We start from the raw sequence: 23,461 nt of genomic DNA on the forward strand, positions 1-23,461 counted from the left end.
TAGCTGTGACACTACTTTCAATGAACTATGGGCCTACATTCCCAGATCTCTTTGTTCTACCACACTTCTCAGTGCACCAATCAATAATATGCTGACCTTTATTACAAGTGTGTTAAAATATAACAGAAAGCTTTACTGCATTTGCACACCTGATTTAGTACGAACAGTTTTAGTCTCCAGTGGTAAGTGAGGAATGTTTGTACTGGAGACTGTGTCATGTAGTTTCACTAAAATGATCCATAAGAGAAGGGGAAAAAACGATAACTGCTTATTGTTTATATTCAAGGTGATGGGTTTCCACCAGATGATTGCAATAGAATTGTGTTTTTTTTTGCATTAACACCATCAAAAATATAGTAAGTGTTGTAGTCATCCTTAAAACAGCTCAAATGCAGAATCATCAGCCTGCAGTTGATATTTTACCTCACTGAATTGTTCTTAATTCCATACTTTTTTTTTATTGATACAACAATAACACCGGAAAAAAAAAACCCTGCATTTCCTTTAGAGTTGTATTGCTAACATTTATCATGAAACCAAAGAAATAGTGACATGTGCTGTACAGTTCTACGACTCTTTGTATTTCCTCAAGCTGCTTAGCATGTACATAAAACAGTACCTCAAAATCAACATACAAGAAATGTCACCATTATGGACAACAGAGTTGCAAAATTTAAGAGAATTCCTTTCAGGAAATAATCAAAATTCTCTCTTCTACTTGCTTGTTAAAAGTTAAAGAACCATTTTCATTAACAGCTCCGTTTACTTAATTTGGTATGAAAATGTATCACAATAAAATGGTAAATAAATGCATTTCAGCCTCGAAATGAAAATTACTTCCCATTCACAACTCAAATTTACAGGTCACCGAAGTGTGATTTAAATTGAATTTCATAGTGAATAACATACTAAACCGACAGAATGAAGAAAATAAACAAACCCAGAAATTGATAGGATTTTGTTTGTGACTTGTCAAAGTAATGTATATAATTAATCTATAATCATTTTAGTCCGAAATGGTTTGTGTTTTGATCACAAGCAGCTTCATAACATACACATCATTCCAAATTTGATTCCTGGAATAAAAAGCTCTGAGGTAACTTTATGACACTAAGTTTAAAAGGAAAGTATGCATTTTAAAATGGCCTAAATTTCATTGTTCAAGTTTGAAACATAAATATAGAAAAATATCAGGATGATGTTATTTTACAAGTTAATGGGTTCAAATTTGAAAACTGAATTCGATCTAGGATCATTTTTAACGAAGGTGGCTATGCTTGCAACTGATCGATTCAAAAATGTAAAATGCACATGGTACTGATCTCTAGAAGTCAAATGCTGCACAAAGCTGATTCCTGCCCAAGGGCAAGACTCTGAGATGGGTATGGAACAAATCCAATTATGCAGTGAGGGATAACAAAACGAGTTCCCCCATCTCCCACAAATTGCCCAAAGAGTCAGCTGTTTAGGAATAACAACAGGAATTCTGCAGATGCTGGAAATTCAAGCAACACACATCAAAGTTGCTGGTGAACGCAGCAGGTCAGGCAGCATCTGACCTGCTGCGTTCACCAGCAACTTTGATGTGTGTAGCTGTTTAGGAATGATCTGATGCAAAATCTCTTGATGCAATGTGTTGTAAATCTTTGCCACCCACTTCCCAAGTACTGTGAGTGAAGCAATATTCAAGAAACCTAGTCAAGACGGATTTTCACATACCAAGAGATTTAGGAGTGAAATGAAAATTGAAGGAGCAGTCATAATCCAATACAACATCTGGATGCTGAAAATAGTTAATGATAAGATCAGTTAATAAATGCCTCATTGGTATATCAGCTGTGCTGGCCACCTCCTCAACAGAGCATGATAGTGGTTTACTTTCAATATAACAGATATATTTTGGGACTGGCAGAATAAAGATAATGGAGGTCAAATGGAAACATACTCCACCCAAGAATTTACATGGGACAGTCCCACCCCAACTGCTTCAGTATGCACAACAGAGGTATCAAAGATTAGGAGTTTCAGGCACACAAAATCAACTGCACATTTTCATGCAGAAAATCCCATAGTTCAGAGTGCTTTCATGAATCAAGTTCTTCTCACACATAACTACTATTTAATTCATCTTCCGAAAACATGTGAATCATCTTTCCCAAGTGTAACTTCACAGTTACTTCCATTATTCTAAACTGCTTCTTCTCCAGTACTATGTTTTAAGATCTTTTGATTGGGATTTATGAGAGTTCCACATCCAATACCCAGACTGCTTACTTTTGGTAGGGATAGAGGGGAGTGTGGAACAGGGAGCTGATTAGTTCCATGACCATGAAAAAAATTACACTGGCAATAACAGTACATGCTTCTAATCGCGTTTATTCTTTTAGTATTACAAGGGAAGTCAATCATCAGTCATCTTTTACCATATTCACTGTAACAAAGATTAAGAAATATCAGAAAATGCAAACAAGGTTGGTTCAAGAACTGTCCAGTTACAAATGGACGGAAATCTATCAACAATGGAGCTGCCCAATGACAATGCAATAAGACAATAAGACTATAGACGAAAAAATATGGGAGTAGAATTAGGCCATTTGGCCCATCGAGTCTGCTCCACCATTTCATCATGGCTGTTCCAACATTTCTCTCAGCCCCAACTCTTGCCTTCTCCTCATATCCCTTTACGCCCAGACCAATCAAGAATCTATCAACCTCTGCCTTAAGTATACATAAAGACTTGGCCTCCGCAGCTGCCTGTGACAAAGAATTCCACAGATTCACCACTCCCTGGCTAAAGAAATTCCTCCTCATCTCCGTTATAAAATGACACCCCTGTATTCTGAGGCTGTTTCCACTGGTCTTGGATACTCCCACCATAGGAAATGTTGTTGCGTGAATACAATTACTGGAGAGTTACTTGTAGATACAAAGCAGCTTCTTTATTCGACAAAACAAGGTACAGCAGGCATCATATGGAGACACTTTTGGTGGAAAGGTCTGCTGGCCCAATGTGTGGCTCGATATTTATTTGCTAAACACAAAGGACAATTCCATATTTACAAAGTATAGACAATGCTTTCTTTTGAAACTACATACAAACTTCATACTTTCTGATTCGCACCCATCCAACAGATGCCAGCAGTGTCTGGACTGGGATCCACAGCTTTTTAGGAATGCATTGTCCCAAAATGAATCCACAATACATTATCAAATGCAGAGAACTGGTAGCCAAAGCCATTTGCTAAATGCAAATGACCTAAACCCAAAAATCTCTCAAACAGGAAACATCTTCTCCACATCCATTTTATCAAGGACTTTCACCATTCAATAGGTTTCAATGCGGTCACCCCTCATTCTTCTGAACTTGAGTGAATACAGGACCACAGCTGTCAAACACTGTTCATATGACAAGCCATTTACTTCTGTAGTCATTTTCGTGAACCTCCTTTGAACCCTCTCCAGTTTCAGCGCATCCTTTCTAAGATATGGAGCCCAAACCTGCTCATAATACTCCAAGTGAGGCCTCACCGGTGCTTTATAAAGTCTCAATGTTACATCCTTGCTTTTATATTCTAGTCCTCTTGAAATGAATGCTAACATCACATTTGCCTTCCTCACCACACAGCCAACCTGCAAATGAACCCTTAGGGAATCTTGCACAAGGACCCCCAAGTCCCTTCGTGCCTCCATTTATTGTATTTTCTCTCCACTTAGAAAATAGTCAACCCTTTCATTTCTTCTATCAAAGTGTATGACCGTATATTTCCTGACACTGTATTTCATCTGCCATTTCTTTGCCCATTCTCCTAGTCTGTCTATGTCCTTCCGTAGCCTCTCTACTTCCTCAAAACTACTTGCCTCTCCATCTATCTTCATATCATCTGCAAACTTTGAAACAAAGCCATCAATTCCATCAGCCAAATCATTGACATGTAATGTAAAAAGAATCGGTCCCAACATGGAACCCTCTGGAACACCAATAGCCAAAGGCAGCCAACCAGAAAAGGCTCCCTTTATTCCCACTCCTTGCCTCCTGCCAATCAGTCACTGCTGTATCCATGCTAGAATCTTTCCTTAATACCATGGGCTCACAGCTTGTTAAGCAGCCTCATGTGTGGCACCTTGTTAAAGGCCTTCTGAAAATCTACGTACACAGCATCAATCAATTCTCCTTTGTCTATCCTACTTATTACTTCTTCCAAGTATTCCAATAGATTTGTCAGGCAAGATTTTCCTTCCAATTACCCCAAAACCACATCCTTAACAATCAACTCGAGAATCTTCCCAACCACTGGGGTCAGACTAACTGACCTATAGTTCCCTTTCTTCTGCCTCTCTCCCTTCAAGAAGAGTGGAGTGACATTTGGAATTTTCCAGTCTTCTGGAACCACTCCAGAACCTAGTCTTACTTGGAAGACCCTAATGCCTACTATTCAATCCCTAGTCCACACTTTTGAGAAATCTGATCATCTGGCTGTCCTCCTCCTATCTGCAGACAGGAAGAGGCTGAAGAGCTAGGCTCCAGATGTAAGGGCACAAAGAAATGGTTGCAGGAGGCAGAGAAGCGGCTACAGGAGTGGAGCAAGTTCAAGGACTCATCAGAAAATCTGAATAAATTGGCCACAATTGTCACGGATTTTATAAAGACAGTCATAGAAAGTGTGTCCATTCAGTGTCTTCCCCAACCAGAAGCCCTGAATGAACCATGAGATCTACAATCCTCTGAGGGCTGAAACAGTAGCATTCAGGTCTGGTGACCAAGTAAAATACAAGAGGTTCATACATGAATTCCAGAAAGCCATCTCACATGTGAAGTGGCAATTCCGGACCAAGCTCATCCTTCAAGAGGGTGAACCCGTGGAAAGCATTTGGCCCAGACGGGGTACCTGGCCAAGCACTGAAGACCTGTTCTCTTCAATTAGCTAGAGGGTTCACTGAGATCCTTAATTTCTTGCTTCGGCAGTCTGAAGTACCCACTTGCTTCAAGCAGGCTTCAATTATACTGGTGCCCAAGGAGAACGTGGTAACCTGCCTCAGTGACTATCATCCAGTCGTGCTTACATGCACTGAGATGAAGCATTTTGAGAGGTCGGTGATGAAGCATATCAACTGCTACCAGATGAGTGATGTGGATCTACTCTAATTTGCCTATTGTCCCAAAGGTCAACAGCAGACGCCATTTCATTGGCTCATCACTCAACCCTGGAACATCTGGAGTGTGAGGATGCATATTTCAGGATGCTTTTCATTGACTACAGCTCTGCATTCAACACCATCATTCCCTCAAAACTAATCAATAAGCTCCAAGACCCAGGCCTCAATACCTACTTGAGCAATTGGATCCTCAGTTTCCTAATTTACAGATTCCAGTCAGTTTGGATTGGCAACAACATCTCAGCATAGGTGCGCCACAAGTCTGTGTGCTTAGCCCACTACTCTACCCACTTTAAAACTTTATGACTATGAGGCTAAGCATAGATCCAATGCCTTATTTAGGCTTGCTCATGACACCACTGTTGCTGGCCAAATCACAGAAGGTGACGAATCAGCATATAGGAGGAAGATTGAAAATCTGGCTAAGTGGTGCCACAACAACAACCTCTTACTCAATGCCAGCAAGACCAAAGAGTTGATTATTAACTACAGAAGGAGAAAACCAGAGATTAATGAGCCAGTCTTCAGAAGGGGATTAGAGGAGGAGAGTGCCAGCAACTTTAAATTCCTCAGTGTTATCATTTCAGAGGATCTGCTTTGCATCTAGCATGTAACTGCCATTACTGACTGGTCTCATCGCAGCCTGGTATGGGAACACCAATGCCCTTGAACAGAAAGACCTACAAAATGTAGTGGGTACAGCCCAGCCCACCACAGGTAAAACCCTCCCTACCACTGAGCATATCTACAAGGAGCACTGTTGCAGGAAAGCAGCATCCATCATAAAGGACACCAACCATTCTGGCCATGCTCTCTTCTCAGTGCTAACATCAGGAAGGAGGTCTAGAAGCTCAGGTCTCACGCCAGCAGGGTCAGGAACAGTTATTATCCATCAACATAAGGCTTTTGAATCAGATGGGATAATTTCACTCACTCCAACACAAAATATCAACTCACTCTTAAGGGCCCTATAAATTGTGTTCTAGATACTTATTGCTTATTTATTATTATCATTTTTGTGCTTGCACAGTTTGTTATCTTTTGCACATTGGCTGTTTGTCCATCTTTTTCATGTGCAGTTTTTCATTGAATCTATTGTGTTTCTTTGCATCCAGTGTGAATGCCCATGAGAAAATTAATCTCAGTGCAGTATATGGAGACATATACGTCAAAATGGTCATTGTAAATTGTCTCATAATTAGGCTAGGGTTAAAGTGGGGGTTGTTGGGTGGTGGCTGGAAGGGATATACCACATTGTATCTCAATTAATAAATTAACATGTACTGTATATTGATAATAAATTTACTTTGAACTTTCACCTACAGACTCATTTTCAATGATTCGTTACAACTCTTGTAATCAGTATTATTTTTATTTGTGCAGTTTGTCCTCTTTTACACATTGTTTGTCAGTCTTGTTTCTTCATTTATAGGTTTAAAAAAAAAACGAATGTATTTCTTTTTTTTCCTGTAAATGGCTCCAAGAAAATGGCAATATATACATACTTTCATAATAAATTTAATTTGAACTTTACTCTGAACTCTGCAGTTGGAAATATGCACCCACTTTGCAGATCTTAAAAAGATTTTTGATAGCAGTCCCTTCAGCCTGCTGATTTTGTTTTGAAGAACACTGCTGATTACTGAATAGCTCTCAGTTTACCTTACACTGGCACTAGCCAATCCTTTTTCGACTTTACTTCTGATTTTCAGTTCAGACGCAGATTTCTAGAATCCACTCTAATAGGGCAAGATCCTTGGTCACTCTCAAGCAAGTAATAAAAGGTAAGCAAAATTGAACATTTGGAGAATACAGAATTTACACCAAGTTTACATATATCTCTATAGAAAACAGTGTCCAACCATGGCAAACAACAGAAGCAAACGACAGTATTAGATCACTAAAACTGGTTTATCATGCTACTAAAAGGAACATGAACCAAAGGACTGGAAAATTCAAGAATTTAGCAGAGGGCCAAGTGATTGATAACAAAAGGGAAAGTTAAGTCCAGTGAGAAACATGGATGCAGGCTGCAAAATCCTCTATAGATATCTAAAAAAATGAAACATTTAACCAAAGGTTCATGCAAGTCCCTTACGGAATGATATGACAGAAATTATATTGCTGGAAAATGAAAATATCTGAGAAATTTAAGAAGGTCTGTATTCAGGGAAAAAAAAATCTCCTGGAAGCTGTAGAGAACAACAAATCTAAAAAGAAAATCCGAATCTGGAAAAATGAGCATTAGTTAAAAAAGCCACTGGAAAAATTAATGGGTAAGAATGACAATAAATCTCCAGACCTCTTTTCACTGCTTCCACCCTGAAAGACTCCAAATGCTAACATAGTACATTAGTTACTAGATGAGTAGCCATTTGCCTGGACCATTGAGAATACAACACGAGTTTGAATTCCACCATGGCAATAGGGGAGTTTAAATTAATTAAATAAATCTGCCAATATCAATAACCTTCAAACTAATAAATTGTCAAAAAACCCATTTTGTTCACAAAAGCTACCTATGGAGGGAAATCTGCTATCTTAACTCAGTCCAGTTGATTCATGGCTGCTCTCTGAAATGGTCTAGCGAGCCATTCAATTCAGGAACCAATTAAGGCCAGTCAATAAATCTCTGCCTTGTGTGTGAAGAGCCATTGGACTCCCTGCAACATTACAATATCTGTATAATTGACAGTTGTTTTTGTTATTTATTAAGCACATATGTTAACAGGAGCACTACTGAAGCACTTCACAGACAATGGTCTGCAGATACGAGAAAGGTTTACCACATCATTCTAAGCACACAGATTCAGATCCTGCAACAACAGTTATGGGCTAAGCATTTACTATCAAAGTGGCAAACAGGGAATATATGAGTGGACATTATTCCAGCTCCGGATGCAGCAGTCAGTGCAAAATAGGCTATTGGCCTTAACAGAGAATTGCTGCAGTTGTTTTTGGATGGAGGATGGAACAAGTATTTTGATTCAAGAACCTGCATAAAAAAACTGGGTATGGTTACATTCTCCTGTATATTCATTATGTAATATATCAAGACTGAAGATTATTCCTTAAGAATGTGATGGGCAAGTTCAGCCTGCAACATTTCTAGCTGTATGCATTATCTGCTGATTTTGCTGCTGGATTTCTTCAATGTTTCTGTCGAAAACTTTTGATGCATTTTGGTCTCATTAAATTGTAAGAGGTCACAGCTGCTCCAGTATAAACAAATTAGTAACGTACAAAATAAGCTTTGGTGCAGAACTACATGCTGATAAGCGTAAGTCCAGTTTGCCTTTGGATTTTTTTTATTCCAGTGGGAGTAGTAGGAGTATAATTTATCTTTTTTCTCTAGATGGTAGTCTGACTGAATGTAAATAAGAGTTTGCAAAAGGTACAAAGTTAAGTGAAAATAATGTAATGCACAAAATACTAAGGTCAGAGAAATAAGAACCTCAGAGGAATAAGACTGCCAAAGGCTTTACAGAACAGAAATTGTGAGGATATGGGTGGACCTAAACGTAATCAATCAGTTGAAAATCAGAGGACAAGGAAAGGTGATGTCGGTTAATGAGAACAGAGGTACACATGGCCTGGAACATTGGCATCAGGGACTCATCTAAGTTAATTTAAGATTACAGATGGTGGAAAATATGCCAAACAGGAAAAGTCATGTATAGTGTTGATAAAGGCATGGATGAATGTTTCAGTGCCAAATGATCTTAGCAAAGAAAGATGCAAATGGTAATACAGTTGGAATTATAATGTTATCATTATAGAAACATATCTGAGCTTGAAGGCCAGTATGAGGCTGTAAATGATTGCTTAGAGTTTGAGAGGGCAGATGGATGGGATTATCAACCAGAATCCGGTTTACAGATTGGCATGATTTGTTTTCTAGGCTGGCAAGAACGCCAAACAGGATGTAGAATACTCAGCAACAGGAACAATGCCTTTGTGGGAGGTGTCATGGGTAGAGACACAGGAGTCTGCAGATGCTGGAATCTAGGGGAACTCAGTTTGTCAAGCAGAAAGTATGGAGGGAGAGTCGAGACCCTTCACCTGGACTGAAAGATAGAGGGGAAATAGCCATAGATAGGGGAAAAATGAGGGAGAGGGTGGAGCAAGATTTGGCATGCAATAGGTGGGGTAGGGTGATAGGTGGATGGGGAGGGGAGATCGGGAATGGCATCAGAAACTGGGTGGTGACAGGTGTCATGAGTAGGTTGGAAAATCACAATGCAAGCAATGAAGACCAAATTGCTCATATTATATTCTACATGCTCAAGGCCCACCACCTCATTATAACTCTGAATTGCTAAATGATACTTGCAGTGCTCAGCTTTACTTCTGTACAACATCAGAAACACAATTTTTCAAAGAGTTATTGTAATTTTAAATTATTAAAACTGCAGATTAATTATTCTGAATGTTTATGTTAAGAAAGAATAAAGCATCAATGATTTCTTTCTTACTTCAGACACTAAATGTACCCCTAAACCGAACAGCCTTAATTATAGTCTTGAGATGCTGTATGTTCTGATTCTGTTACATAGTGAATATGTATAACAATAAATATCTAATAGAAGTCAGAATGAATCAGGTTTAATATCAGCAGCATATGTCATGAATTTTTTTGTTTTATAGCAGCAGTACATTGCAATACATAGTAATAAAACTATAAATTACAATAAGTATATATATATAAATAAATAATGCAAATCTATCTAGCTATCTATGTCGACTCAGGCCCAGTGGGCCGGCGTCGGGCATGATGACGGACTCTCTGCTTCTCCCTCTCCCTCATCAGTGTGTTCAGTTCATCTACATTAGCCGTGCCGCTGTCTTCTAGGAGCATGTTGACCATAGTCTTGGGAGGGCACCCAGCGTTCATCCTCCCGTGCTTGGGCTCCTATATAGTGACTAGGCTGGCAGGTAGCTCAGGGTGGCGTAGACAGTGCTCCACTAGTTGCAGTCTTCTTGCCTCGATTTTAGTGGTGAGCATCGGTAGGTCGTCAAAGAGCTCGAAGTTCGTCATGTGTTGTTGCCAAATTACGTCAAGAGCCATCTGGAGCATTTATGTATAGCAACCATCTAGAGACTTTCACATAGTCTTGGTGAGTGTCCACGTCTCACATCTGTACATGAGAATGGACTGTATGGCTGCTATGAAGATCCTCTTTTTAAGCCGTCTGGTCAGGTTCGACTTCCAGATTTCCTTCATGTCGTTCATAGCCCTCCACGCCAGTACCTTCCATATCTTTATGTCCTTCTCCAAACTCATCATTCTTGACCCAAGGTACCTTAAGTCAAAGACTTTCTTAATGGTATCATTCTTTACAGTCTTGGGAGTACCTTCGTTGCAGTTAAAAGTAATGCAAAAAGAGAGGGAAAAATACTGACGAAGTGTTCATAGGTTCATTGTCCTTTCAGAAATTTGTTAGCAGAGGGGAAGAAGCTGTTCCTGAAACACTGAGTGCTTCTCTTCAGGTTCCTGTACTTCCTCCCTGATGGTAGCAACGGGAAGAAGGCATATCCTGGCTGATAGGGGTCCTTAATGATGGAGGCTGCCTTTACGAGGCATCGCCTTTTGAAGGTGTCTTGGATGCTGGGAAGGCTAGCGTCTACGGAGGAGCTGGATAAGGTTATAACTTTCTGTAGCTTTTTCCAATCCTGTGCAGTGGTCCTTCCATACCAGATGGTGATGGATACTCTCTATGATAAACCTTTAGGAATTTGCAAGTGCCTTTGGTGAAATAGCAATTTCCTTCCAACTCCAACTGAAATATAGCCGCGGTGATGTCTTCTTTGTAACTGTATCAATATGTTCAGCCCAGGATGGATCTTCAGAGATGCTGATACCCAAGAACTTGAAGCTGCTCATCCTTTCCACTTCTGATCCCTTGATGAGGACTAGTGTGTGTTCTTTCGATTTTCCCTTCCTGAAGTCCACAAGCAACTCCTTGGTCTTACTGACGTTGAATGCAAGGCTGTTGCTGTGACACCACTCAACTAGCTGATCTAACTTGCTCCTGTACGCCTCCTTGTCACCATCTCAGGGGTGAAGTAGCAATTCTGGACTAAACTTGAATTAATGAAGGACGCTTAACAGTTGTGGCAGGGCTTAAATACTATCACCTCTTATAAAGTAAAATCAAGTGATATAGATGACAACAGGGCTTCGCTTCCAGATGAGCTCAATGCCTTCTTTGAACATCAAAACATAGAGGAACCATCACAAACTTCCACAGCCCCTGCTGATGCTGTGATTTCGGTCTCTGGGGCCAATGTGAGAGTATCCTTCAGGAGGGTGAATCTGTGAAACTCATTCAGCCCAGATGGAGTACCTGGCCAAGTACTAAAGACCTGTGCTGATCACCTCGTTGGTGTGTTTACTGAGATCTTTAACCTCTCACTTCAGCAGTCTGGGGTACTCACCTGCTTCAAGCAGGCTTCAATTATACTGGTGCCTAAGAAGAACACGGCAACATGCCTCGATGACTATTGTCCAGTAACACTTACATCCACAGTGATGAAGTGTTTTGAGCAGTTGGTGATAATACATATCAACTCCTACCTGAGAAGCAACTTGGATCCACTCCAATTTGCCTACCGGAGCAACAAGTCCACAGCAGATGCCATCTCATTAGCTCTTCACTCAACCCTGGAACATCTGGACAGCAAAGATGCATACATGAGGATGCTCTTTATCAACTACAGCTTGGCATTCAATAACATTATCCCCTCAAAACTAATCAATAAGTTTCAAGACCTAGGGCTCAATACCTCCTTGTGCAATTGGATCTTTGGATTTCCTCACCTGCAGACACCAGTCAGTTCAAATTGGCAACGACATCTCCTCCATGATTTCCAACATCACAGGTGCATTACAGACTGCGCCTAGCCGCCTGCTCTTTTTGCTTTACACTGATAACTGTGTGGCTAAGCACGACTGCAATGCCAAATTCAAGTTTGTTGATAAAGCTACTGTCATAAACTGAATCAAATGCAGTGACGAATTAGCAGATTAGAGGGCGATTGAAAATCTGGCTGAGTGATGCCACACAACAATGTCAGCTAGACCAAGAAGCTAATTATTGATTTCAGGAGAAGGAAATGAGAGGTCCATGATCCAGTCCTCATCGGAGAGTGTTAGCAACTTTAAATTCATCTGTGTATTATTTCAGAGGACTTGTCCTGGGCCCAGCACGCAAGTGCAATAACGAAGAAAGCACTGCAGCACCTCTACTTCCTTAGGAGTTAGTGGAACATACAACATAACATCTAAAACTTTGACAAGCTTCCATAGATATGTAGTGGACAGTATAGTGAGTGGCTGCATCACAGGCTGGTATAGAAACACCAATATTCTTGAACAAAACATCCTACAAAAATATAGTGATACGGCTCAGTCCATCATAGGTAAAGCCCTGCCCATCGTTGAGCACACCAACACGAAGTGTTAGAAACATAGAAACATAGAAAATAGGTGCAGGAGTAGGCCATTCAGCCCTTCGAGCCTGCACCGCCATTTATTACGATCATGGCTGATCATCCAACTCAGAACCCCGCCCCAGCCTTCCCTCCATACCCCCTGACCCCTGTAGCCACGAGGGCCATATCTAACTCCCTCTTAAACATAGCCAATGAACTGGCCTCAACAGTTTGCTGTGGCAGAGAATTCCACAGATTCACCACTCTCTGTGTGAAGAAGTTTTTCCTAATCTCGGTCCTAAAAGGCTTCCCCTCTATCCTCAAACTGTGACCCCTCGTTCTGGACTTCCCCAACATCGGGAACAATCTTCCTGCATCTAGCCTGTCCAATCCCTTTAGGATCTTATACGTTTCAATCAGATCCCCCCTCAATCTTCTAAATTCCAACGAGTACAAGCCCAGTTCATCCAGTCTTTCTTCATATGAAAGTCCTGCCATCCCAGGAATCAATCTAGTGAACCTTCTTTGTACTCCCTCTATGGCAAAGATGTCTTTCCTCAGATTAGGGGACCAAAACTGCACACAATACTCCAGGTGTGGTCTCACCAAGGCCTTGTACAACTGCAGTAGTACCTCCCTGCTCCTGTACTCGAATCCTCTCGCTATAAATGCCAGCATACCATTCGCCTTTTTCACCGCCTGCTGTACCTGCATGCCCACTTTCAATGACTGGTGTATAATGACACCCAGGTCTCATTGCACCTCCCCTTTTCCTAATTGGCCACCATTCAGATAATAATCTGTTTTCCTATTTTTGCCACCAAAGTGGATAACTTCACATTTATCCACATTAAATTGCATCTGCCATGAGTTTGCCCACTCACCCAACCTATCCAAGTCACCCTGCATCCTCTTAGCATTCTCCTCACTGCTAACACTGCCGCCAAGCTTCGTGTCATCCGCAAACTTGGAGATGCTGCAATTAATTCCCTCATCCAAGTCATTAATATATATTGTAAACAACTGGGGTCCCAGCACTGAGCCTTGCGGTACCCCACTAGTCACCGCCTGCCATTCTGAAAAGGTCCCGTTTATTCCCACTCTTTGCTTCCTGTCTGCTAACCAATTCTCCACCCACACCAATACCTTACCCCCAATACCGTGTGCTTTAAGTTTGCACACTAATCTCCTGTGTGGGACCTTGTCAAAAGCCTTTTGAAAATCCAAATATACCACATCCACTGGTTCTCCCCTATCCACTCTACTAGTTACATCCTCAAAAAATTCTATGAGATTCGTCAGACATGATTTTCCTTTCACAAATCCATGCTGACTTTGTCCGATCATTCCTCCGCTTTCCAAATGTGCTGTTATCACATCCTTGATAACTGACTCCAGCAGTTTCCCCACCACCGACGTTAGGCTAACCTGTCTATAATTCCCCGGTTTCTCTCTCCCTCCTTTTTTAAAAATTGGGGTTACATTAGCCACCCTCCAATCCTCAGGAACTAGTCCAGAATCTAATGAGTTTTGAAAAATTATCACTAATGCATCCACTATTTATTGGGCTACTTCCTTAAGCACTCTAGGATGCAGACCATCTGGCCCTGGGGATTTATCTGCCTTCAATCCCTTCAATTTACCTAACACCACTTCCCTACTAACATGTATTTCACTCAGTTCCTCCATCTCACTGGACCCTCTGTCCCTTACTATTTCTGGAAGATTATTTATGTCCTCCTTAGTGAAGACAGAACCAAAGTAATTATTCAATTGGTCTGCCATGTCCTTGCTCCCCATAATCAATTCACCTGTTTCTGTCTGCAGGGGACCTACATTTGTCTTTACCAGTCTTTTCCTTTTTACATATCTATAAAAGCTTTTACAGTCCGTTTTTATGTTCTCTGCCAGTTTTCTCTCATAATCTTTTTTCCCCTTCCTAATTAAGCCCTTTGTCCTCCTCTGCTGAACTCTGAATTCCTCCCAGTCCTCAGGTGAGCCACTTTCTCTGGCTAATTTGTATGCTACTTCTTTGGAATTGATACTATCCCTAATTTCTCTTGTCAGCCACGGGTGCACTACCTTCCTTGATTTATTCTTTTGCCAAACTGGGATGAACAATTGTTGTAGTTCATCCATGCAACCTTTAAATGCTTGCCATTGCATATCCACTGTCAATCCTTTGTGTCATTTGCCAGTCTATCTTAGCTAATTCACGTCTCATACCTTCAAAGTTACCCCTCTTTAAGTTCAGAACCTTTGTTTCTGAATTAACTATGTCACTCTCCATATTAATGAAGAATTCCACCATATTATGGTCACTCTTACCCAAGGGGCCTCTCACGACAAGATCGCTAATTAACCCTTCCTCATTGCTCAAAACCCAGTCCAGAATAGCTTGCTCTCTAGTTGGTTCCTCGACATGTTGGTTCAAAAAACCATCCTGCATACATTCCAAGAAATCCTCTTCCTCAGCACCTTTACCAATTTGGTTCACCCAGTCTACATGTAGATTGAAGTCACCCATTATAACTGCTGTTCCTTTATTGCACACATTTCTAATTTCCTGTTTAATACCATCTCTGACCTCACTACTACTGTTAGGTGGCCTGTACACAACTCCCACCAGCGTGTTTTTACAGGAGAGCAGCATCCAATATCAGGGACCCCCGCCAGCAGGACATGCTCTCTTCTCGCTGAAGCCATCAGGAAGAAGGTATAGGAGCCTCAGGATTCTCATTAGCAGGTTCAGGAATAGTTATTACCCCTCAACTATGAGGCACTTGAGCCAAATGGGATAATTTCACTTAACTTCATTTGCTCCATCCTTAAAATGTTCTCACAGCCCATGTACTCACTCTCAAGGACTCTTCATTTCACGTTCTTGATACTTTTTGCTTATTTATTTATTGTTGTTATTTATTTCTTTTTGTATTTGCACAGTTTGTTGTCTTTTGCACACTGGTTGGATGTCCAAGTTGGTGCATCTTTCATTGACTCTAATAGTTATTATTCTATTATACATTTATTGAGTATGCCCCCAAGATAATGAATATTAGGGTTGTAAATGGTGACATATACTGTATGTATTTTGATAATTACCTTAAACTTTGAAATTCTGCCAACAATAGTTGCATTGTTAGCAAATTAATAGATGCTGTTTGAGCAGTGCCTAGCCACACAGTTATGGATGTAGAGCAGAGGGCTAAGCACACATGTTTGAGGTGTGTCAGTGTTTATTATCAGGGAGGAGATGTTACTTCTGATCCACAAAGACTGTGGTCATCTGGTGAGGAAGTCAAAGATCCAGTTGCAGAGGGCAGTACAGAGGTCCAGGTTTTGGAGTTTGTTGGTTAGAACTAAGGGTATGATTCTGTTCAACGCTGAGCTGCAGTCAATGAACAGCTGGCTGAACTAAGCAACAGACTTAAAAGATGCTGGTGAACGCAGCAGGCCAGGCAGCATCTCTAGGAAGAGGTACAGTTGATGTTTCGGGCCGAGACCCTTCGTCAGGACTAACTGAAAGAAGAGATAGTAAGAGATTTGAAAGTGGGAAGGGGAGGGGGAGATCCGAAATGATAGGAGAAGACAGGAGGGGGAGGGATGGAGCCAAGAGCTGGAAAGTTGATTGGCAAAAGGGATATGAAAGGATCATGGGATGGGAGGCCTAGGGAGAAAGAAAGGGGGGGGGGAGAATCCTAGAGGATGGGCAAGGAGTATAGTGAGAGGGACAGAGGGAGAAAAAGAGAGAGAGAGAAAAAAAAAATAATAATAATAAATAAATAACGGATGGGGTATGAAGGGGAGGTGGGGCATTAACGGAAGTTACAGAAGTTAATGTTCAATGAAAATGTTCAATGTTTAATGAACATTGACTTCTCTAACTTCTGTTAATGACCCACCTCCCCTTCGTACCCCATCCGTTATTTATTTATTATTATTTTATATATAAAATTATTTTTTTCTCTCTTTTTCTCCCTCTGTCCCTCTCACTATACTCCTTGCCCATCCTCTGGGATTCCACCCTCTCTCTTTCTCTCTCCCTAGGCCTCCTGTCCCATGATCCTCTCATACCCCTTTTGCCAATCACCTGTCCAGCTCTTGGCTCCATCCCTCCCCCTCCTGTCTTCTCCCATCATTTCAGATCTCCCCCTTCCCCTCCCACTTTCAAATCTCTTACTAGCTCTTCCTTCAGTTAGTCCTGACGAAGGGTCTCGGCCCAAAACTTCGACTGTACCTGTTCCTAGAGATGCTGCCTGGCCTGCTGCGTTCACCAGCAACTTTTAAGTGCGTTGCTTGAAGAAATTCCAGCATCTGCAGATTTCCTCGTGTTTGCGGCTGAACTAAGTAGTACTATTATGATCCAAGGCCCAGTTGAGAGTCAGTGAGATTGCATCCACTGTAGAGCTATTGTGCCAATAGGCAAATTGCAGCGGGTACAGGCCCTTGCTTCGGCAGAAGTTGATCCTAGCCATGATCAACCTGTCAGAGCACTTCAGCACAGTAGGTGTGAGTGCCACTGGGTGACAGTCCTCCAGGCAGCTCACTCATCTCCTCTTGGGCACTGATATGATTGTTGCACTTTTGATGCAGATGTGAACCTCCCACTGCAGCAGTGAAAGATTGAATACTCCCACCAGTTGGTTGGCACGGGTTTTCAGAGCCTTACCAGGTACACCACCAGGACCTTTCGCCTTACGAGTGTTATGTATGCCCTTTCAAAGCGTGCTTAAAAGGCTTTGAGCTCAGCTGGGAGTAAATCATCACAGCCATTTATGATGTTAGGTTTCGCTTTGTAGGAAGTAATGGCCTGCAAACCCTGCCAGAGCTGATGTGCATCCAAATCTGTCTCTGACCTCAGCTGGAATTGATTTTCATTCTTAAGATAGCCTTCCACAGGTTGTACCTGTATAGTTCTGGATTGCTGGCCTTGAATGCCACATGTCTAGCCCTCAGTAGGCTACAAATCTCCTTGTTCATTCTTGGCTTTTGATTTGAGTATGTCCAGTATGTTCTTGAAGACATATACTCCCCGACTCAAGCTTTGATGAAGTCAATGAAAGCTGAGGCGTATTCATTCAGACTAGAAGATGAATCCCTGAATATTGTCCAGACCACCAACTCAAAGCAGACCTGTAAGCACTCCTCTGCCTCCTTTGAGCATAAATTCTTGGTCCTGACCACCTGTGCTGTGCTGCCGTCTTTAGTCTCTGCCTATACGCTGGGAGTAGGAGTACAGCCAGTGGGCGGGGTGGGGTGGGATGGGGGAATAAGACTTTTTCAAAGTGTGTGCTTGGGAAGCATCCTTGATGGTGGTATATCAGTGGTTTGTGTGTTGGCTCCTCTGATTGTCGGTGGTAGTTGTACAGAGACTACTTCACGCTGGACTGGTTGAACCACCACATCTGCGCAACATGATGAGTTAATTATAAAGCACACTCCACCTCCTCTGCCTTTAAAAAACTGAGCTGTCCTGTCTTTGTGGTGAATGGCAATGTCTTCGAGTTGCAGCACTGCATCTGAAATGGCTGAGGATAATCATGTTTCCATGAAACAAAAGTATACAGCACTCCCCGGTGTTCCTCTGGTACAGCAATCTTGTTCTGAGCTCTTTATTTTACAGAGACTGTACATTCAGCAGGGTAATCAGTGGGGGAGGGGAAGGGGGGGGGCTAAAGTCTCTGCATTTCAATTTTCCTTGCAGCCCAGCACATTTTCTTTGCTTCTTCTTTCTTAAAGGAAAATGGCATGTTCGACTTGAGTCTGCAGCCTGAGATCCATCAATTCTGAGTATCAATAAGCTTTTTAAACATCTTAAAATATGTTACTTACTGAAGTACCTATGGCTGTCACTATGGATTTCAGCTGTGGTTGTCCTAAACAGGAATAATTGATCATTCTCATCGCACGGAGCTGCATGGAATGAGTCACCCCTTATTGATGCCATCAGCCATTTCACTTCATCGTAGATAGAAACCAGCAATAGTTGAGAAAAAAAAATTACACTCACACAATTCAAAATAAACCATCAATCTGGAAAAAAACTACCTCTCAGAAAGGTTCAATCTATGCCAATAATAAGCATTAACAATCCCTGTGGTTAACTTACTGGTAAGGGCTGATTGAGTGGTTCCTTCAGGTTGTCATAGTCAGGGGAAGGCAGTGGGGATAAGCTCCCACTGGCTACTAAATGCTCCCAATGGTGTGTCTCAAGTAGCCTCTGACAACCAAGTCCGGTTGCTAAGCCCAGTAAAACCCTTTCTACTGAAATAGAACAAAGGCACTTTAAAACCAGTCCCCTGGGTAGACGGAGCTTGTTAGCCATGGTTGGTAGCTCATTTTGGAAAAGGAAAACTCTGATCTCAAAACTGTGCGGCCTTGAGCCTGTACCCACTCATAGGGAAGGCCTTGGGTGTAAACCCTGAGGAAAAATCCAGAGCAGGAGTCCTTGAGGCAGTCCTATGTTGAGTTCAACACTGACTGGCAACTCCTCTGACATCGCTGGTGCCAAAATGTTTGGGTTTATGCTGTTCCTTTGGATTCATCAGCTGCATGGGGAGAGAGGAAGCTTGTTGCATGGCTGACAGCTTGCTCTCCATACCTTACTGCCTCGGCTTGTGTATTATGTGGACAGCTAGGGCGTAATATCCAAGGTCAACTACAACCCACGGAGGACCTCAGAGGCTGATTGAATAAAAAAGGTCTTTCAAAATCCTCTGGAATCTTTGATTCTAAAATTGACATACAGCAATGCAACACATAACTGGTCATAGTGTAAACAAGAAGTTTAATTAAAATTTAAAGTTCAAAGTAAACTTATTAACTAAGTACATACTGCGTATGTCACCATATACAACCCTGAGATTTATTTCCTTGCAAACATGCACAGTAAATCCAAGAAACACAATAGAACCAATGAAAGACAGCACCCAACAGGACAAACAACCAATATGCAAAGTTGATGTCATGTCATGCCGGATCTTTGCAAACTTCTAAGGAAGTAGAGGTGCTGCCATGTTTTCTTTGTAATGGCTTTTATATGCTGGACCCAGGACAGACCCTCTTAAGTGATAACACCACCAAAGAGTTTAAAATTACTGATGCAATCCACCTCTGATCCCCTGCTGAGGACTGGCTTATGGACTTCCTGTTTCCTCCCCCTGAAGTTAATAATCAACTCCTTGGTCTTACTGGGATCGAGTGAGAGGTCATTGTTCTAGCACCACTCAGCCAGATTTTCAATTTCCCTCCTGTATCCGAATTTGTCACCACCTTTGATTCGGCCATTGTGAATGGTGCTGTCAGCAAACTTAAATATGGCATTGGAGCTGTGCTTAGCCTCACAGTCATAAATATAGAGTATAACAGGGGCTAAGCAAACAGCTTTGTGATGCCCTGTGTGGATGGATATTGCGGAGGAGAAGTTTTTGCCAACCCAAACTGACCAGGGTCTGCAAGTGAAGAAATTGAGGATCCAATCGAGGAGGTATTGAGGTCTAGATCTTGAAGCTTATTGATTAGTTTTTAGGGAATGATGGTATTGAATACTGAGCTATAACTGATGAAGAGCATCCTGATGTACACACCTTCACTGTCCAGATGTTCCAGGGTTGAGTGAAAAGCCAATGAAATGGCATCTGCTGTGGACCTGTTGTAACTGTAGGCAAACCGTGGTGGATCCAAGTCATTTCTCAGGTCTAATTTGATAGGTTTCATCATCAGCCTCTCAAAGCACTTCACCAAACTGTACGTAAGTGCTACTGGATAATAGTCTTTGGAGCAGATTACCATGTTCTTCTTAGGCACTAGTATAACTGTAACCTGCTTGAAGGATACCTCAGACGGCCAAAACAAGATGTTAAAGATATCGGTAAACACTCCAGGCAGTTGATCAATATAGTTATTTGGTGTTCGACCAGGTACCCCATCAGAGTCAGATGCTTTCCATGGGTTCATCCTCCTGAAGGATGCTCTCATGTTGTCCTCAGAGTCTGAAATCATAGGGTCATTGGGAGCTGTGGGAGTCTGTGATGGTTCCTCCATGTTTTGATGGTCAAGGCGAGCACAGAAGGCATTGAGCTCATCTGGGACCAAAGCTTTGCTGTCAATTAAGTTGCTTGGTTTCACTTTGTAAGCAGTGAAAGCATTCAAGCCCTGCCACAGCTGTCGAGCATCTTTTAGTGATTCAAGTTTGGTCTCGAATTGCCACTTTGCACGCAAGATGGCTTTCCGGAGATGATAACCTGTACCTCTTGTATTTTACTTGGTAGCCAGACCTCAATGCCACTGATCTAGCCCTCAGTGGATTTCAAATTTCATAGTTCATCCAAGGCTTCTGGTTGCGGAAGACTCCGAATTATCTTGTGGGTACACACTCATCTATGACTGTTTTAATAATGCCCGTGACAACCGTGGCGTATTCGTTCAGATTCTCTGGTGAGGCCTAGTCTACCTATTGAAGCAATCCTGTAGCAGCTCTTCTGCTTCCCCCAACTACCTTTTTGTTGTCCTTATCTTTGCGGCCTTGCTCTTTAGCCTCTGACAGTATGCAGCTAGGAGGAGGACAGCCAAGGAAGGTTGAAATATCTATACCTATAAACATAAAAGTACCTACAAATGTTGAAAACCAATACTGAATCCAGAATGGTACACACATCATTTTTTGTAGAATAACTGAGAATGAACTATTTTTATAAATAGGAAGTTAACTGGTTCATAATCAAGACTGATGGCGGAGAGGGGGAGTGTTGTGTGGCCTGTGTTGTCGCGTGGACCAGGCCTTCACGTTTGCAGGGTCACCTGTGGCAGCTCCAGGGGAGGATACAGCGGAGCCGGAGCTGGAGCCAGTGTGGGAGAGTGTGGGGGCTCGGCCCATCTCATCAGTGCTGCCGTCCAGTGTTAGCTCGATGGCAGACCAGTTGGATTGCATTCATCTGCAGCTGCAGCTGCACTAGTGCATGATGATGACTGTTGCGTGTTTGCTCCAGGACAACATCATATGTACCATCAATCTAAAAGGCCATGCCACTCAAGGATTTGGGCTACATTTATATATTTTTCTGTGACCAGTACGTTTTTCTGTTACAATAACTATATGTGTTGTGTGTGACTGTCGGTACGGTGTTTTGCACCTCGGCCCGCGGAGGAAAGCTGAATCATTTGCTGCATTCATATGTATGGATGAATGATAATTAAACTAGAACTTATAAAAACACACAGAGAACAGGAACCACTCTCCAGCTCCATTGTACAAGTATGGACAATATAATGTGACAAATTACGAAGGCAGACAGATTGAAGGGCTTAGACAGAGTGGATACATAGAAACATAGAAAACATAGAAACATAGAAAATAGGTGCAGGAGTAGGCCATTCGGCCCTTCGAGCCTGCACCGCCATTTATTATGATCATGGCTGATCATCCAACTCAGAACCCTGCCCCAGCCTTCACTCCATACCCCCTGATCCCTGTAGCCACAAGGGCCATATCTAACTCCCTCTTAAACATAGCCAATGAACTGGCCTCAACTGTTTCCTGTGGCAGAGAATTCCACAGATTCACCACTCTCTGTGTGAAGAAGTTTTTCCTAATCTCGGTCCTAAAAGGCTTCCCCTTTATCCTCAAACTGTGACCCCTCGTTCTGGACTTCCCTAACATCGGGAACAATCTTCCTGCATCTAGCCTGTCCAATCCCTTTAGGATTTTATACGTTTCAATCAGATCCCCCCTCAATCTTCTAAATTCCAACGAGTACAAGCCCAGTTCATCCAGTCTTTCTTCATATGAAAGTCCTGCCATCCCAGGAATCAATCTGGTGAACCTTCTTTGTACTCCCTCTATGGCAAGGATGTCTTTCCTCAGATTAGGGGACCAAAACTGCACGCAATACTCCAGGTGTGGTCTCACCAAGGCCTTGTACAACTGCAGTAGTACCTCCCTGCTCCTGTACTCGAATCCTCTCGCTATAAATGCCAGCATACCGTTCGCCTTTTTCACCGCCTGCTGTACCTGCATGCCCACTTTCAATGACTGGTGTATAATGACACCCAGGTCTCGTTGCACCTCCTCTTTTCCTAATCGGCCACCATTCAGATAATAATCTGTTTTCCTATTTTTGCCACCAAAGTGGATAACTTCACATTTATCCACATTAAATTGCATCTGCCATGAGTTTGCCCACTCACCCAACCTATCCAAGTCACCCTGCATCCTCTTAGCATCCTCCTCACTGCTAACACTGCCACCCAGCTTCGTGTCATCCGCAAACTTGGAGATGCTGCATTTAATTCCCTCATCCAAGTCATTAATATATATTGTAAACAACTGGGGTCCCAGCACTGAGCCTTGCGGTACCCCACTAGTCACCGCCTGCCATTCTGAAAAGGTCCCGTTTATTCCCACTCTTTGCTTCCTGTCTGCTAACCAATTCCACCCACACCAATACCTTACCCCCAATACCATGTGCTTTAAGTTTGCACACTAATCTCCTGTGTGGGACCTTGTCAAAAGCCTTTTGAAAATCCAAATATACCACATCCACTGGTTCTCCCCTACAGAGATACAGAGAGGATGTTTCCTATAATGGGTGAGTCTAGGACCAGAGGGCACAGCCTTAGAATCCATTTCAATCCTAGATGAGAAGGAATTGTTTTAGCCAGATGGTGATGAATCTTTTGCATCCCTTGCCACAGCTGGCTGTGAAGGGCAAGTTATTGGGTGTTTTTTAAAGCGGAGGTTGATAGATTCTTGATTAGCATGGGTGTCCAAGATTACAGGGATGAGACAGGAGAATAGGGGTTGAGAGGAATAGTAAATCAGCCATGATGTAATGGTGGAGCAGAGCTCGAGGGACTGAATGGTCGAATTCTGCTC

At 42.2% G+C, this 23,461-nt stretch overlaps 1 protein-coding gene across 1 annotated transcript in view; it reads right to left on the bottom strand.

Moving 5' to 3' along the window:
* The window catches only part of si:ch211-51h4.2 (uncharacterized), a 435,103-nt gene that overhangs the window by 184,000 nt on the left and 227,642 nt on the right, over nt 1–23,461 (bottom strand). The gene's annotated exons all lie outside the window — the stretch shown is intronic.

Source organism: Mobula hypostoma, chromosome 4 (genome assembly GCF_963921235.1).
Source record: "Mobula hypostoma chromosome 4, sMobHyp1.1, whole genome shotgun sequence".
Taxonomy (NCBI): Eukaryota; Metazoa; Chordata; class Chondrichthyes; order Myliobatiformes; family Myliobatidae; genus Mobula; species Mobula hypostoma.